Raw genomic sequence first — 18152 nt, forward strand, 5'->3', positions numbered from 1 at the left:
CCGACCGTAGCACCAACATAAGAGTTAATATTCTAACTAAATTACAACATGGTTTATGTTTAATACAATTAAAAATTACTAGTTAATTCATGAGGGTTGCCTCATATGATAAATGGGTGCCTCACTGAGGTCTTAGGCCATGCGAGTCCTGAGCATCGTGGGTCAGTTCACAATAGTTAAGATTATTGAAATTTGTTAGGCTACTTACGTGATTACTGCGGCTCGGTGGTAAGTGGAAAGAACAAGGTTACTAAATTGATGTACTGTACTTTAAGGTGGCCTAGGCTAGGTACCAATAAAAGGAAGAGATCACACTGGCTACCTTCTCTGGGCAAGGGGCCTGGATCACTCTTAGATGTTAGGGCACTGTGCCGAGAGGGCACTCTTGCCAGGATGAGCTTATAGCTTCGCAACTACTGGGCTCTCTTCCGCCCCTTCTTCTTCTTCTTCGGGTTCCTCCAAGGCCTATCAGTAGCTGGCCTAGCAGGTGATGAAAGCACCGACTCGGGGACAGGCCAGAAGGGCTAGCGGGCGCGAAGTCAGGGGCAACTGCAAAGCTGCGGGAGGACTCCCTACTCCGGCTGCTGCGACAACCGGAGCGAGCGATCTCGACTTCTGCGTCCGAGGATGCCAGTTCCTGGTCTTCCAAGGGAGGGGTACCATTTCGATCCTCCAGGGTTCATCCTGAGTCAAATTTTGCAAAGAAGAAGCTTCGTGCTGGAGGCTCTCCAGTCGCGATGATCAACTGCATGGGGAATCCTAAATCTCCGGAGGGGGATTCGCCTCATGATTTAGACCCGCATAGGGCCTTTTCCACTGGTAGCTCAACGTCCGTGGCGGACGGAGTCTGGCACTGCTCAGTGCTCGCAAGTGGCACTGGCAGCAGTTGAGGGTCAGGCATGCCTGACAAGGGGTCCGGAGGTGCAATACCTCTCGGACGACTTGGGTTTGGCTGCGGCAGAGATTCCTGCCCCAGCGGGAGATCGTAGCCTCTCCTAGAGTTTTGTTCGGGGGCGTCCGCTGGGCGTTGCTTGCTTGGGCAGCCCTCCCAATTTGTGGAGTGGTCTGCCCGCTTGCATGTCCTGCAGCGGTACTGCTCCTCCTGAATCTATCTTCGCGGAGGGGGAGGACCTCTTGGTGGGCCAGCCTTTCGCGATTGGAGAGGGCTAGGCCTGAAATAGGTTGGGTGGCGCCCCTTCCGCGGACCACTTTGGTGGGCGGAAGGTGGAGGTTTGACCTTATTGAGAGTGTTAGATGGGGCCTCCGTGGAGGAGGTAACGTGGCTGGAGTGGCGTTGGTGACGGGCTTCCGCAGAGAAGATCCCGACCCAACAAGAAGGCCACCCGGCCGAATTCCACCTACCACGCCAAGGCGGTGGGGTATCGTGCCCCAAGGTGTCATAACCTGGAGTTGGACAGTAGGAACGGTAATGGTGTGGCCCTCTATCCACTTCATTTCCCACCGGGTTTCTTCGTCAACCACAGCACCGGCTGGCACTTGGGCCCTAGTGATCAGGCTAATGTCTGCCGCAGTGTCTACTGTGACCGGAAGGGTCACTGGCAGGCTAGTGCTCTGAAGAGGGGCCACCGAGATGAACTGGGTTTCCAGTCTCTCGGGGTAAAGGATCCAGTGCGGACCAGCCGCAGAGAATGAAGTGCTGATTAGGTTGACAAATTTGGCGGTGGGGACATGATGTGGACAGGCCAGAGATCCAGCATTGTAGTGGCTAGCAGCCCCACAGGATCTGCACGGGCCTTTTGGATGGGCTCGGTGGCCTGCAGTAACTGTTGGAGGAGAGGGCTGAGCGGATGAATCGGGAGCGGAGTTCTGGCTGGTAGGGTTAGGCTGCTTATTAGTGCCGAGTTTGTATCGGCACTCAGCTTCAGCGTGGCCCCCCTTCTTGCAATAGTTGCACAGGGTCTTGCTAGGCAGTCCATTCTTCGGGTGAGTGGAGTTCGAGAGGTAGGCCGGAGGGATGATTCGCTTCTGAGAGGTGCTATGCGACTGATTGAAAGTTTCCCACGAATCAGCCATGCGACAAGCTTCCATAAGCGTGGAGGGCTGTTTATCGTTAAGATATACTGTAAGGGGCCCTGGCACACATTGGAAAAGGTCTTCTAGCATGGTCCGATTGAAAAGATCCTCAAACGTCGTGCAGGCCAAGGAGTCGAACCAGCGCGTACCGGACTGGGTTTTGTGACATGCCCATTCCGTCCAAGACCAGCCGACTTCCTTGGCAAGACCTCGGAACCGTTGTCTCCATTTTTCTGGGGTTATCTCGTAGGCCTTGGTAATGACTCTACGAACTTCCGCCATGTTGCCTCTCTGGCTCTTCTCCAGTGAGCGGCGCTGCCTTGGCTTTTCCCTCCATATGCTTGGCTAGTATTAAGGCTCTCTCCGTCTCCGTGGTGCTGTAGTTATCGAAAAGAGCCTCGATCTCCTCCAGCCATGCTTCTGGCTCGTCCTCAGTCCACTTGGGGACTAGGGAATTGATGCTCGAAATTGGAGCGTTTGATGCAGCAGGTGTAGGACTGGAGGCTTGATGGCTAGCCATAGCTTCGGCATTCTCCATTTTCGCTCTCTCAAGCTCGAGCTCCTTCTCCTTTAGGGCTAACTCAGTTTCCTTGCAGGCTAACTCATGCTGTCTCCTTCTTTCTTCTCTTTCCTCTTCATATTGCCTTTGCTCGGCTTCATACTTCCTCTGCTCGAGTCTTTCTTCCTTCTCCTGCTTGGCCAAGTCGTCCACTTGCTCCTTAACCCAGGTGGTAAGTTCCGAGCCGGTGAGACCTGCCGCCGTCCCCAGCCCAGGAAAGTTTTATAATGCTCGGCTGCCATGGTTCTGGTGGGGAAGGGCGTCTAACCGGGTCGACTGGGCGTACTTGGGCAGCGAGGAAGTGTCTCTTCAATGACGTGGCACCCTTTCAAAAGGTGGCACTGTAGTTTGGGTGTGCCGTGTACAGGTCACACTGGTGGCACTCAGTATCCCTAGGCACTGGTGCAGGTTAGGTCCCAGAAGAACCTTCTCTTCTGTGTTCCCTTTTTTTTTTTTAGTGGCACTTATGGTGCCAATGTGTTCCTAGGGACCCTCTACTGGAGTCCAACTAGGCTATATGGGAGGAAAGGCACTCTACACCCCCTGCAGAGTGCAACAATCGAATGAGAGAGAAAGGGAAGGTAAAAGAGAGAGAGAGAGAGAGAGAGAGAGAGAGAGAGAGAGAGAGAGAGAGAGAGAAGTAAGCTATTCAAGTGATGACAGTGCTGCAAATTATTGGCACTGTGGAATAAAGTGAATTTGGGTTTTTTTTTTTTTTTCTTTAAAGATCCTCGTGAGTGGCTGGTCCCAGTACCGGCCCCAGTGCTGGCCCCTTCTTTTTTCAGAGGGTGAAAACTACTGTTTGCTTCGGTCTGGATAGCAGGCCTCACTCGTGACCGACAGTTTATCACTGTATCGTAATTACTCTTAACTTGTCCTCATCTATTGTGGACAGAGGTGTTTCTTTTATTTGGCTTATTGTATTCGAATTAATTAGCCTAGTGTCGGCCGTTCTTTCTTTGAAGAGGGTCACGTACACTTAGGTTAGGAATGCTTACTTGAATGACGAGAGAGAGAGAGAGAGAGAGAGAGAGAGAGATTTTCAATCAGCGAATTTCTTGCTGCTTGAGAACATGTAAACAAAGATTTTATACATGCACAATGGCATGGATCTTAATAAAATGATATAGATGCGTCGTCTTGGCTTCCTTAGGGATTACTTTATTATCTTAATTTTCCTGGGAGCCGACGTCACAAAAGTTTATCGTAAAATTTTTAATTCTCTTTATATGATTTTTATAGCAGGTATCTGTATAAGAACTTGTTATTACTCCTAACTAAGGCCTATCTTTCCCTGCCTAAATTATCTTTTGGTTTTTTCCTAGCTAAGATATTAGGAGGTGGGTTCGCTACGAAAGGAGAAAAAAAAAAAAAGAACATGACCCAAGAGTGGCTCGGGCAGAGTCTGGTCACAACAGCGGATGACAATAACAAGGTCTTAAGATGGCGGAAAAGTCCCGTTAGGCCTAAATTTCAAAAACAACCTCTGGCGGCGAAGGAACACCAAAATGGCCGTTCTCTCACAAACAGTTCGAACAATTTTAAAACAACCGCGCGAACACGGCGGAGGAATCCAAGATGGCGGGTATTTTCTTTTTCAAACAAATTCAAAACAATGCAACAAATGCAGGTATCCAGATTTTACTTTAAATATACCAATCATGCATAGCGTTTTACGTTACGGATGGAAAACTAAATTACCAAACAACTTTGTCTTTTGTTATCGTATTCTCACCCGGACATGAAACAAAAGAATGAAAAGAGAAATGCTAGCCTGCCTGCGTAAATTTACGTTGTTGAACGGTACCTTTATTGTAAAATTACTATTTCAGTTCGTTTGCTACTTCACTGACACGGTTTTTGAATGATTCCCGCTATATGCAAACAATAACGATCGGAATTGCCGACGCGATTTCTACATTACTTTGTGTGTATATGAACTGGGCTCCGCGGTTCGGCCTTAGTAACGACACAAATTGTGATTCTCTGCTCTCGAGTCACCCTTCTTACCTACAGCTAATTCTCACTACACTTGTTATTATAACTATTCTCTTTACTGCTTATTATTATGCCTCGTTCCTTGTTTGGAAGAATGAAATGGAATTCATTATCTGACTTTTTATCTTTGGAATTAATGTAATTTTAATTTTTTTCTCCAGATTCTTTCTCTAAAATGTACTTTAGATTCTACGCAAGGTCGCCAATGTTACGTGTGAGGGTCTTGGTTGATCATGTATTATTCAATTTACGTAATTTTTACGGCCCTGCAAACCAAGATTACACGTAACCTGCCACTTGAAGCCAAAAGTTAACCTCAAAGACAGTCGTTAATTAGCCAAAGGTCGCCAGTTAAGGGTTATTAACCTTAACAAAGAATATTTGAGATGAATTTGATTTTAAACGCAACGGTTCTTCCAAACATTCGGACGCGAGGCATACAAAACATCGAGATTTAACCTGATTTTGCTTACCCTAAATCCTAGGTATTTTACTGGAATAACGGGGTTGAAGCTCACAATATAATAATTAGGCTTAATCTAGACTTCGTAAACACATATACCCTAAGTGGTGGCTGAAGGAAGAAAACAAAGAGAGTTGGAAATACAGAAAAGAGGTTAAAAGAATGGACGAAGTTCGAACAGCACACGGACTATACCTTAATGACGAAGCGTTGGCGCGCATTTACAACGGACGTGCTGAAGTTCGGGTGTGTGTTTCTTGCTCCACCATTCACTAATAAAATAATAGACAAAGGCGGGGACAGGGCCACCTTCCAGACGTCAGCTCGAGACGGCGGCTAGTTTCTCTCTGTCGTTCCCTGACCGGCCTGGGTCAAAACAGGCCTACAGTCATGCCTTAGGCGTCTATGCTCTGTTAAAACATTCGCCATGAGAGACCGGTAGAAAGGAAAAAAGGACTTTAGGACCACCTATTCTTAAAGTTGAATATGGAAATTTCTCCTATGGGGTTAAATGCCTAAATGCTACCTATTCCTTTCTCCAACGGATGCTAAAGTTTGAACTGAAGACGCTCCTAATGCGGACAATGGCTTTTCCCGGTCTTGGTCAGGCTGATATTATTTACAATCAAATGTTACGAGGGCGAACAGCAGTAATATTTATAAAAATATATATACATATATATATATATCTTATATTAATACAGAGAACGATAGCGAATTTCAGGCAAGCTAACTGAAACTCAAAGTTAATCATATTGATAAGTTTTGGGTCACAAGCCGCTCTGTGCATTTTTTCCCGAGTCCCTTGGCACTGGCCTGAACTCAGAAGTTGAGGTCTTGACTGATCATTTCATAATGCAAAGAAAGAAGAAGAAGAAGAAGAAGAAGAAGAAGAAGAAGAAGAAGAAGAAGAAGAAGAAGAAGAGAGAGAGAGAGAGAGAGAGAGAGAGAGAGAGAGAGAGAGAGAGAGAGAGAGAGAGAGAGAGAGAGAGAGAGAGAGAGGCGAGGCAATTGAATCATGGAAGCCGGTGTGAAGAAAAGGGCTTAAAAAGTGGTTTTCCTTTTTGAGACAACCAAAATGTAATAAAATGAATCAGTCTTCAAAAGTGATGAGGAAGTAATTGTTATTGCTCTACAAACGCACACACACTACCGTTGCAAGGAATATTTTTGCAGTCCTCGGACACCAGATAATAAAAGCTAATGGAAATAAAATACCGGATTTTTTCGGCTGGGAAACTGCAAAATAAATTAAGGATTCAAGTCAATATGAGTTATGTACACACAATGTAAATCCAATTAATTTTTCTCTGTAACACTGAAAAGAGAAAGCTTTACAAAATCCATAAAACGAGGAAGTAGCGCCACCCTGGAACTGTAATTCATAAAATCGACTTTGGAATCAGAAAGCAAACATAAACCACACTGAACCTTAATCTGTTAATCTTTCCTTTCTAATTTAGCTATTTCTTGTAACAAGGGATAGGTATTCATCAGAGGAACTGCCTGTCGATGTATAAGCAAGTATATATACTAGAAAATTCACATGAAATGTGTATCGTTTCAGACCCAATATCAGTAGATATGTTAAACAAGATCCACAGACACATGCAATTTATTGTTTGATAAAAATCTTTTCCAATTAATTAATAATAAACTGTAACATGGTGTTATTTACAACGAATCTGTGTGAGCTTGTATGTATGTATATATATATATATATATATATATATATATATATATATATATATATATATATATATATATATATATATATATATATATTTATATTATATATATATATAACATATATATATATATATATATATATATATATATATATATATTTATTAATGTTTCGTATTACATATATATATATATATATATAATTATAAATATATATTAATTATATATATTTATATATATATAAATTAAAAATCTCCTGTTCTTTTTACTGTTTGTGTGTATGTGTAAACAGATGAAACTCCCGGCCAATGGAAATTTTGGAAGGAAATGGTGAGAACGATGCGATGACGCAGGGCATTTTACAGAGGATATATGATGGCTGAAGTAACAACAGAGAGCTTTGTTAATAAATTGTCGGATACCTGGTATTAATTCGCAAAGACACCAAACTTCCATGAGATTCGAGGGACTTGATGATACCCTATCTATAATGATGAGCTATTTTTGTCCTTCTAGAAGTCTGACAGCCCTTTCTTGCTATTAAATTCCGTGTAACATGCTCAGACAATCTCTCATTACACGATGCACTCTTCCGTGTCGAACTGCAACAGCAGCAAGCCAGACATATTTCAATATTGGACTCATTCTAGAGCTAGAGTTTGAGCGGCTTGAAATTCCCAACCTACCTCCCACCCCGACCGGCTTTACCCCCATCAAAGAATCCAGGCAATACCACTTTCCTAAATGATTCGATTAAATAGCGACGGAGAGGTGCCAGTGAAATAGTCGGATCCCGTGAGCAAACGTCTCTCTCCTCAGTCATTGATGATTCCCTCAGGGGCACGGATTGAACCACGTTGGAAAAAAAAAATGTATACCTTAGTTTAAACAGACCACTGAGCTGATTAACAGCTCTCCTAGGGCTTGCCCGAAGGATTAGATTTATTTTACGTGGCTAAGAACCTAGCAACGGGACCTACAGCTTATTGTGGAATCCGAACCACATAATAACGAGAAATGAATTTCTATCACCGGAAATAAATTTCTCCAATTCTTCATTGGCCGGTCGGATAATCGAACGCGGGCCTAACAGAGTGCTAGCCGAGAACGATACCAACCCGTCCAATGAGGAACCTGAGCCAAGTTAGAGGCGATTCCACTATTCCCTGGGGCGTTGCTCTCTCGCAGGAGTTATAGGAGAGATTAGATTAATGTCTTAGCCGGGAAATAACTTTAGAAAATCATTATCAAAAGTACGTATACATTGTGGTTCTATTGCAGAATACGGCGAGAGAAAATTCTGAAAATACGATTATAAAAACAATAAAGAGGACACTGTATGCAACTGTACAACATAAAAAAATCTCCAGAGAGCGAATAAAAGCAACTGATAACTCACAGCTGAAGACAGCAAAAAGTTTTTTAAAGGGCTATTTAAATAATGTCATCCCCAAGTTCTGTCTAAACGGCATCTACAGACAAGGCTAACTAAAATACACAGCTCTAAGTCACTTTGATGCCATTGTGAAAGAATGAAAAGCGTGAACGAATTAGTTGTTACAAGGAAATTCCGTCACACTACCACCACCAACTCACATCTCTCTCTAAAAAAAAAAAAAAAAAAAAAAGTTAAAGTATGTTTATTAACAGCTGGGATACAAATTGTCTACAAATACAACGAACGTCCTTTAACCAACGGATAATAGTCAAGATCTTCAATCATGAAATAAAATAAAGCGCCGCTCCCTCTCCTTCCCCATCTACCAGGAATGACAAGTGGTCGGGATAAAAGGCTGAGTGAGATAATATTCTGAAACTGAATTTTCTTGATCTCACGTTGATAAGGATTATCTTCTCTCACAGTACGCGCGTTTATACAGACTCCATGCCTCCTAAATACGCATCAGAAATAATTTTACTTAAATACAGTAAAGCCGCCCTACACTGAAGGCATCTGCAAAAAATATGAAAATAGTGACTTTTACACATAAATAAAATTGAATAAGCTTAAAACTCTTATGTAAATTTTTATCCTAATTTATTATATATATTTAATATATATATATATATATATATATATATATATATATATATATATATATATATATATATATATATATATGTGTATATAAATATATCATATATATTGGAACCTATATCATATATGTTTGGAGGATATATATATATATATATATATATATATATATATATAATACATCATTACAGCACACAAACATATATATACTACTCGTATATAAATATATATATATTGTGTATATATATATATATATATATATTGTTGCTATATATATATATATATATATATTTGTTACAGTCAACATCATTAGTTTTACTTTGTAATGACTAGATGGTTGATCATCACGCGTAATTTATTTAATTAATTTCTCCCCAGAAAAAATAAAAACACGGCGAAACAGTCAGTCACCTACAATGTTTCGCCGGGTTTAGTACTTAAGTTAATTATCAAATGTTTTCTGTTTAGTACTAGCTCCTGGGGGATTACAAATGTCCCTTTGTTTAAGCAAGGATGATATGTAAATGTATGTATGTATGTAAACTGTATGTATCTATATATCTATATATCTATATATATATATATATATATATATATATATATATATATATATATATATATATATATATATATATATATATATATATATATATATATATATATATATATATATATATATATATATATATAGAACTATCACCTAATACCTATAAATAATGTCTTGATTTTGTGTCTACAGAGCGAGACATCTTTTATTTTTAAAGGCAAGTATCAGCGTAAATCCCCTCCTACCCCCCACACCAGATTGGTGTCAAGTGAATCCCTCTATTAAGACACTTTGGTGATTCAGTTACCATCTGTAAGTCCTTAGATGATTAAAATTTCCAGCCTCCCTAATCGGTCTCATTTTCAACGTTGAAGTAAAATCTAGAAAGCGGCATACGAACATGAATACTGTGTCCTAGTTAAAGAACAGTGTATGTCAGTCTACCTTTCTCTTCAACTGTTTTGTACAATGAACACCTCGATTAAGACATATCAGCCGCTCTGTGCTTTTACAACCAGGCTTTGACACCTCTTTTAATCCAACGAAGAGATTATCACATTCAATAAATTCCATCGCGATCATTTCCTCCAGCTATAAATCCAGCTTATGTTTTTAAGAAATCGATTGACAATGTCATTTCCGGTCAGTCAGCTACATGCATTTGAAATTCTGAGAATCTCACATCAGTTTTGCCAATACTGTGTCAAACCAGGAACCTTTACTTTCTACACGTAGCTGTAACAGTCTATTGACGTTGTAACTTAGTAAACTACTAACAATTGGTTTTTGCAATTTTCGCTTAAGCGTGAACTCCCCTACCCCCCCCTCCAAGACATACACACAGACACACAGACACACAGACACACACACACACACACACACACTCCTCCCCTCCGCTCTTTCAATTTTATTCCGGTGTCGGATCTAGCCTTTATCATCCCATTCCACGGCGTGACAAGCTAATTAAGTCGTTTACATAAAAAAAACTTAATTACCTTCAAATCACAGGCACTTTCATAAGGATAACAAATACCCTTGAGTTATATTATCCACCAACGTTTAGACATTTTGTCAATTAAGCTTTCATGTCTGGTAGAAGCCGGTAAAGCACCTCAGCATCTCGAATCTAATTGACAAATGGGCTAATACGCTTGGCGGAAGAATATAAGCAATCGCTTCTCTCTCTCTCTCTCTCTCTCTCTCTCTCTCTCTCTCTCTCTCTCTCTCGGGAATTATCCCTCTATCTCGTCTGTAGCTTTCTTCCATCTTTTTTCCCGGTGAAAACCCGTCAAAGTTTCACTAATGTTTTACGTATAACAAATTGAGACGTAATAGCCTGTTACACTACCTGGATTGCCAACGTCGTAGAACTGTCTCACTAATGAAAGCAATTAGTCAAGAGTACTCTGTTGCGATTAAATTATCCGGTCCTGTTGAAATAAGAATCATGCTGGAACGCCCGATTTGGACGTGGCCAAGTAGTCAGATTCATTATTCACTGACGTGCAGCAAACCAAACTCTTGGGGCTGGATTGGATTTAGAAATTTACGGCGAAAAGCCAATCACTGGGACAGTTAAGTCTTTCAGAGTTTTGCGTTAGGTATGCTGCCAGTCTACATTTGCCAATCTTATCCTCGGGAGGAAGTCCCTGTCTGAATGTGATCGACGTATCTATCCGAATCCGTTAAACTATTCTCGAGACATTTTCCTAACACATATTTCATGCCGAGGTATTTTCTCCGCCTCTTTGTTGATGGAGAAAATCAAAAGGCAATAGTGACAAATACGTTTAACATGAAAATCATGGCAAAGTACTAAAAAAATGGTGCTAAAAGGATTGCCGAATGCAACGGAAAAGCAAAAATATGCATGCAATTTTCAAGAATTCCCAACAGCATTCTAAACGCAGAATAAAATCTTTTTCAGATTTGTTGTTGACCAAAAATAGGAATATGTAACGACAAACTACTTTACGTGAGTAAAACCTTATAAAACTCCTTTTTTTAAATGCTGAAGAGTGGACGTTCAAAAAGATATGCAAAAAACCAGTTCTCGGAAAAAAAAGTAATACACTGTGCCGAACACATTCTTCCTTAACAAAAAATACACTATATTTTACAAGGGATGTAGAGCGGGAGGGTGAATTAGAGGGAAAGAAATTTTGGATTAAAGATTCAAAAGGGGCCGGAGTAAGGGGACCTATATTTAAGAGAATGCGAAGTGAGGAAGGTGAGAGGGGAAAAAGTGAGGTAACTATGAGTATAGGGATGAGGGTGAGGGATGGGTGGTCTTGGGAGCGGGTCCCAGAGGAGGTATAAGGATACTGAACAAAGAAATTCTGGACAATACACTTACTAAGAGGAACAAGATCGAAATTTTATCGTTTCTTTGTTAATGACAAGAGGCCCAAGAATCGAAAAACATAATTGGTTTTCCTTTCTTGTTCTGTAATTAAGAATTAATTAAAGAAGTTTCCTTGTAAAAAAAGTAGCAATAATGATTTTTGTTTCATATTAAAATGTAATTAATCAGGAAAAGCTTCTGATCCTGAAAACTTCTGAAAAGTATGAAATGAGCACAAAACGTTCTGAAAAATACGCTAAAAATGAGAGAAAACACTAAAGCTAAACTCCTAACTAATGTAAATTTTAATTTCCATGATGACTTCAGGAATCAAGAAGGAAAATAAAACAAAATGAATACACAACTGGAAGGGTGAAAATGAAAAATGCTAACATTGAAGTTGACTTTGCGTTTGCCTCTACTTTCCTGGAATATTTCTCTCTTTTACGATGAAATATTCTCTCTTTTTTTGTTTTCCTTCTTGTTTCTTGTTCGTTCCGAATTTCCTTTCTCTTGGTTCCCTCATGGGTCGTTAGTGCTAAGAAGTAGGCAGATCAGAACTTTATTTCTGCTAGACCAAAGCTTATTACCAGCCTCCTTACACTTCTGTTTCTATTTCACCAAGTATGCTTTTCAAGTATTTTCAATTCAATCAAGTAAAAAATGCGCCGAAGTTTCTTCAGCGCAATCGAGTTTTCTGCACAGCGTATAATCAAGGCTACCGAAAATAGATCTATCTTTCGGAGGTTTCGGTATAATACTGTATGAGCCATGGCCCATGAAACTTTAACCACGGCTCGGTGGTGGCCTATCCTATATCGTTGCAAGAAGCACGATTATGGCTAACTTTAACCTTAAATATTATTAAAACTACTGAGGCTAGAGGCCTGCAATTTGGTATGTTTGATGATTGGATGGTGGATCATCAACATAACAATTTGCAGCCCTCTAGCCTTAGTGGATTTTAAGATCTGAGGGCGGACAGAAAAGTGCGGACGGAAAAAGTTCGGACGGACAGACAAAGCCAGCACAATAGTTTTATAGAAAACAAAAATTAATCACCAGCAAATTATGGTAGTCCTAAAAGTTCTTCCTTTCTTTCCTCTCTTTCACTGTTCTTTCCGTTTTATTTTGATTTAAGATGTTACTTTTTTTCATTGTTATTACAGCATCTCAGGAAAGCGAAACAAATCCTAAAATATGGGCAGTGTGTCTCGCTAACAGCCCGCATCGTACATTTGTCAGCTACATTGAGATCATCTCTATTCTTTTACATATATCAAGTCGGATATGAATAATGAAGCTGCCTACCAGAGAGGGAGAGAGAGAGAGAGAGAGAGAGAGAGAGAGAGAGAGAGAGAGAGAGAGAGAGAGAGAGAGAGAGAGAGAGACTCCAGAATCCTAATGGGACAAGTACCCATCTTCCACTTTCGTTAAGTGTTAAGTATTCATGCTGTGAAAGTTATTTCAAGGAAAACGTTATATGCTGCGTTTAGCATATCCTGCGGACAATTAAGATTAAATGGATTATTCATTGTATATGAAACAACTCAGTTGCATATCTGAGAATTATCTAAACAGAAGCTGTATGAAAGTAAATATTGGTGAATACTATTTTCCTGTATGGGTCTGGATTTGTTTTTTAATGCATGAAAAGTCAAGGCAGGTATTTATGGGAAGCAGGGCTGGCAAAAATGGTACTCAGCTCAAGGGAAATGGTAAATTTACCAAATAGGGAAATGAAATGAGAAGTTTTTGAGACCAACTCCGCCTTGCCATTCCTCAAAAACAGTTCCTTGACTGTTAAAATGCTGTTAAAAAACAATGACCACCCAAAACAGTCAAGAAAATAGTTAGCTTTTCACTGTCGATTTTATTGGTCGCTGCAAACCTTAGCTTCTGTTTGTCGTGCAGATATGCAATTGTTTATTTCGGTGGCTTTAAATAATGGATTTATCCTTAGCAATGAAAAGGGAAATGGGGAACCATTGTGTAAGAGTTTGGTGAATAACTCATTTGCAATGAACTCTATCCATTCGGAACTATCCTTAAATGTATAAACCAACATATAACGTTTTCCAAGAAATAATCGTTCACAGCATGAATACTTAACAAGTATAAAAAAAAATCGCTTAAATGTATAATACCTTGGCCTCAAAAAGAAATTTGGCCTTTTCCCAAATCTAGACAAATAAGCACTACAAATGCGATAACCATCGTTCCTACGATGGAGAGACCGCTAGGTGCAAGAAAAGGCGGATTAACACCAAAGTTTTAGTCTAAAATGTTCCGTGCATTCTCCCACTCCAAGAGGCAAATAAATTCAAATGCAACACAATAAATTACTCCCATGATGGAGATAAAAACCCGTCAAGGAGCTTTGCAAATCTTATATACAGACCGAAACATTTCGCTTCCCTCACAACGGCACAAAGGTACCATAGATGAGGAATAAAAGGTGAATGGCGCAGGCAAAGGTCTGCTTAGTATCATGATGCACTGGGATATTCATGCCTAAGGAAGTTCGGGGCCGTCATGGCGAGGTCAACTTGGTGATAACAGGTACTCGCGATTCTTATGAGAAGTTAGTTAAAATGAATCTTACTCGGTGAGTGGGAGAGAACGAGAAAGTGATTGAGTTTGTTAAATTTCAAACTGATTTCTAAAAACTGCGTCAGGTTAACGAAGAGAGAATAAAAACTCTTGGCTGATTTTGTAATAAAAAACAAAATGAAATTCATGAAACAGACGATGAAACGGGATGAGACCAAGAAAAATATCCGAATTGTCGACTGAATGCATCAAGAATCTCTCCGCGAGGGTGAATGCTTTACAAATCGCGAGGGGGAGAAACAGGAGGAGAGTGGAAGGGGGGGAGCTGATGAGGTGTTTAGAATCCTGACGTCTTGGAGGAGGAAAGGTGCTGCTTAGTTGAGGGAGAAAAGAAAATCAAATCTAGATGATACTTTAAAAAAGTGCGGAAGTTATCTATAGGATTTTTCCAAACTGACATTTGTAGGAAAAAGAGGATATTCGTTTGTTTACCGGTAATGAACGACTTTCTCCCCATATATGTTGCATTTCTATCCGTGATTTTAATTAAGATTACGTGCTAGAGAAAAAAATTAGAATTTTCCATCATAAAAAGTGTATAAGTACAAGAGTATGAGCGTATTCCTTGACTATGGGATTAGGCTGGGTGTCTTTCCGGATTTTGACACTCATCCCACAGCGCAGACATTAATTCAAATCAGTCTGCTAGTTTCTGTTACAGTCTCAGCAACAAACAGATGTACAGGAAGTCATAGATAGTTGACGAATGCTGGATTTTATCCTATATATAAAGCAATAACATATTAACAAAGTCGGCTGGGCTGACATAAAGAAATATATACGGCTTTCATAGTAAATAAGATGAACAAACAGAAACGATTCCATTTTAACAACATAAAAGAATAAGGAAGGCAAACAAATTAAAAGTTAATGAGTGACAGAATTAAAAGCTCAATGAGAAATTAAGCTATGTCCTTCAAGACTGGTGTGAAAGAATGAAACAAATAATAGGAACAGTTGCTGCATGTGCCATGACAAGATAGTAGACGAACTTTTAACAGCTGGATGTTTGGGGATTTATCGAGAACCAGCAACAGATGAATAAATACATATTGCGTCTGACTGTTAAAGGACAACAGATTTATTCACAGTTATTTTGAAGTTTTAAGGATGTAACTGGAAGAAATGAATTAAGTATACAGTTTAGGACTTTCCACTGAGCATTAACAGCTCTCCTAGGGCTGGCCTTGAAGGATTAGATTTATTTTTGTGGCTAAGAACCAATTGGTTACCGAGAACGGGACCTACAGCATTGAGAATCCGAACCACATTATAGCGAGAAATGAATTTTAACCAGCAATAAATTCTTAATTCTTCATTGGGCAATCGGAGAATCGAACGCGGGCTCACAGAGTTATTTTGAACTTTTAGAATGAGGAACTAGGGGAAGATTCATAAATGAGATAGATACGGTAATGGATTATCAACTATTTCCAACAAGATAAAAGTAACAGAATGGAAAACGGAAAATTAAAAGCTGTAAAAACTTTCTGCTAATGGATTAATGTATCGTAAAATCCATTAGGATGCATAAGAAGATAACGCCAGATGAATGACCAGCCATAACGCCTGGCAATTGTTTTGCTGAATTTTCGCTGTTCTACCGCTGGCAGAGGTAAGAGAATAAATATGTATGGAAGGAGGGGAGGGGTAATAATAACCCAAAGCCTATTGAATAGTCCCAGCAGAAGTGTGGGATATGATCAACTGATACAGCTGTTTTAGGGCGGAAATATTGGGAGGTGCTGATACGAGGTGTAAACAACAAAACTTAGTATTCTTTATAAACGCGAAAACAAATCAACACTTAATTAGTCATGGCAATATGTAGGCCTAACTGGTGCCCGATGGGTATTCGATGTAGTAGCTGTGTAATGGCAAATACCCACGCAAATTTTGCTTTCACTCCAGTGAATGCAGTATCTTCTGCCAAATTTCCTAAAAAGCATTTAGGATTTCGTTACTTAAAGGGATCCAGTTTTTCCGCCATCGCCTAAAAGAACCTATAAACTGAGGTAAAAAGTCAGGTCCAAGAACATTCTTCCGAGAAAAAATGTAAGGGTCTTATTGCTAATGATAATCTGAAGCAAGAGGTGCGAAGAACAGACGGTGATGATAGCATAACGTGAGCCAAAAAATCCTTAAACCTCATAACATCATGCCATTGTGGTAAAAAACACATTATTTTCCACTACCGTATAAAGACCAATACTTGCTGGTTTGTGTCTCGTGTTATGAAAGACTCCGTGAGAGGACGTTCCACAGTAATAACAACAAAATGATGCACATCGCACATAAATCGCAACAACGTTGGATTAATGGGATGAATTATACCATCCACCGCTCTGATTCAATTCCAAGGATATATTAATGATATTGCTGTAGGGCAGTGATGGGTAACGATTACTCAGGCTGTACTTTAACGCTTACCTATTAAATCTATGGTAAACAAGACACTTGAATCTAACAAAGAAAGAATATAAAGATCATACAACGCTGAACTTTAACTTGTATTTCATTCGTGTATAGATATTAAGTGAGAGAGAGAGAGAGAGAGAGAGAGAGAGAGAGAGAGAGAGAGAGAGAGAGAGAGAGAGAGAGAGAGAGAGAAACAACAGTAAGCCTATCATAACTAGATTTTCCCTATTTACTACAAATAACGGAAGCCGAGAATGGAACGCCTTTTATTCCTTCAACAAGTAAAATGAAGACTAAAGTCAAAAGACAAAGTATATCCAAGACTAGATTTGATAACACATGTGAATACACAATGGTAAGTGCACTTACACAGACATGTTAAAAAAGAAAACATACATATATGCACTTCATGAACTTACGAATACAGTAGTTTGTGTTCGAACAATTATGCATACTGATGATTTCAAAAATGAATTAAACACGATCCTTCAGCTGTAGTATAGTATCTCTCTTACATTTTTTCTAGCGAGACCTATTCCAACTAAGCGGTTCTTGAACACACACACACACACACACACACACACACACAGAGAGAGAGAGAGAGAGAGAGAGAGACTACCGCTAGATATGTTAAAGAACACGAGAATATGCAAATTATGAGATAGGCATCATATAAAGAGTTCCTGCCACTGTGAGTCTTACACAGCAACTAAAGAATTCCCTGCTTCCTTTCCCTTCGCCTGAACACAACAAGAGGCATCATACATATTCCAGTGCATTCCAACCAAACTCAATCAAGAATTGTAGTCAACATTTTGCTGGTATAGGAGAGGAGGAAAGTTACGATAAAGAACTGAAAATAGGAGCGACTGATTTTTTCATGGATAATTTGGGTAGGTAGGTAGGTGTGTGTGTGTGCGTGTGTGTGTGCACGCGCGCGCGTGCGTGCGTGTTTTCAAGTGCGCAGGCGCGCGAGAGAGAGCTATCGACATCGCTGCTGCAACTTTCACAGGTTTATAAGAAACACATCCAGTTGATAAACTTGTCAGCAAAAGTTACCTCTCTCGAGGGCAGTATTGCTTTCTTGATACCTTTAAATTTTATTTCCTTTCATTTTCTTTCTTTTCTAAACGGAGTCTATATCGTTACTTGAGGATAAAAGACGTTGAATATATGATTAAAATTTAAAAAGAAAATATGAAAAGAAGGACGGATAAGGAAGTGAAATCCTGAGGGGAAAAAGAGAACTGCGCCGTTTGTAGGGCAAAACCGAGCGGAAGAGGATCAACGGCCTTTTGCACTTGGATTCAGACGATAAATGACAGGGGAATAACCGCTGCTGCTCCGTCAGAATGAATTACAAAAATCGTGGAATCTTAAAATTTATTGGGAGGAATGAAAATAATTAGGAAATACTACACGTGAGAACTGAATAAGAATAAAGTTTGACATTCC

The 18152-nt window shown here is 39.9% G+C and overlaps 1 protein-coding gene across 1 annotated transcript in view; it reads right to left on the minus strand.

Annotated features, from left to right (window-relative positions):
- Positions 1 to 1420: 1420 nt before the first annotated feature.
- Positions 1421 to 18152, minus strand: part of LOC136843638 (uncharacterized) — a 127890-nt gene continuing 111158 nt past the window's right edge. The window contains exon 2 of the mRNA XM_067112179.1: positions 1421 to 5522. The gene's annotated coding sequence lies outside the window, so the exon portion shown is untranslated. The remainder of the gene's footprint in view (positions 5523 to 18152) is intronic.

This window comes from Macrobrachium rosenbergii, chromosome 12 (assembly GCF_040412425.1).
Source record: "Macrobrachium rosenbergii isolate ZJJX-2024 chromosome 12, ASM4041242v1, whole genome shotgun sequence".
Lineage (NCBI taxonomy): Eukaryota > Metazoa > Arthropoda > Malacostraca > Decapoda > Palaemonidae > Macrobrachium > Macrobrachium rosenbergii.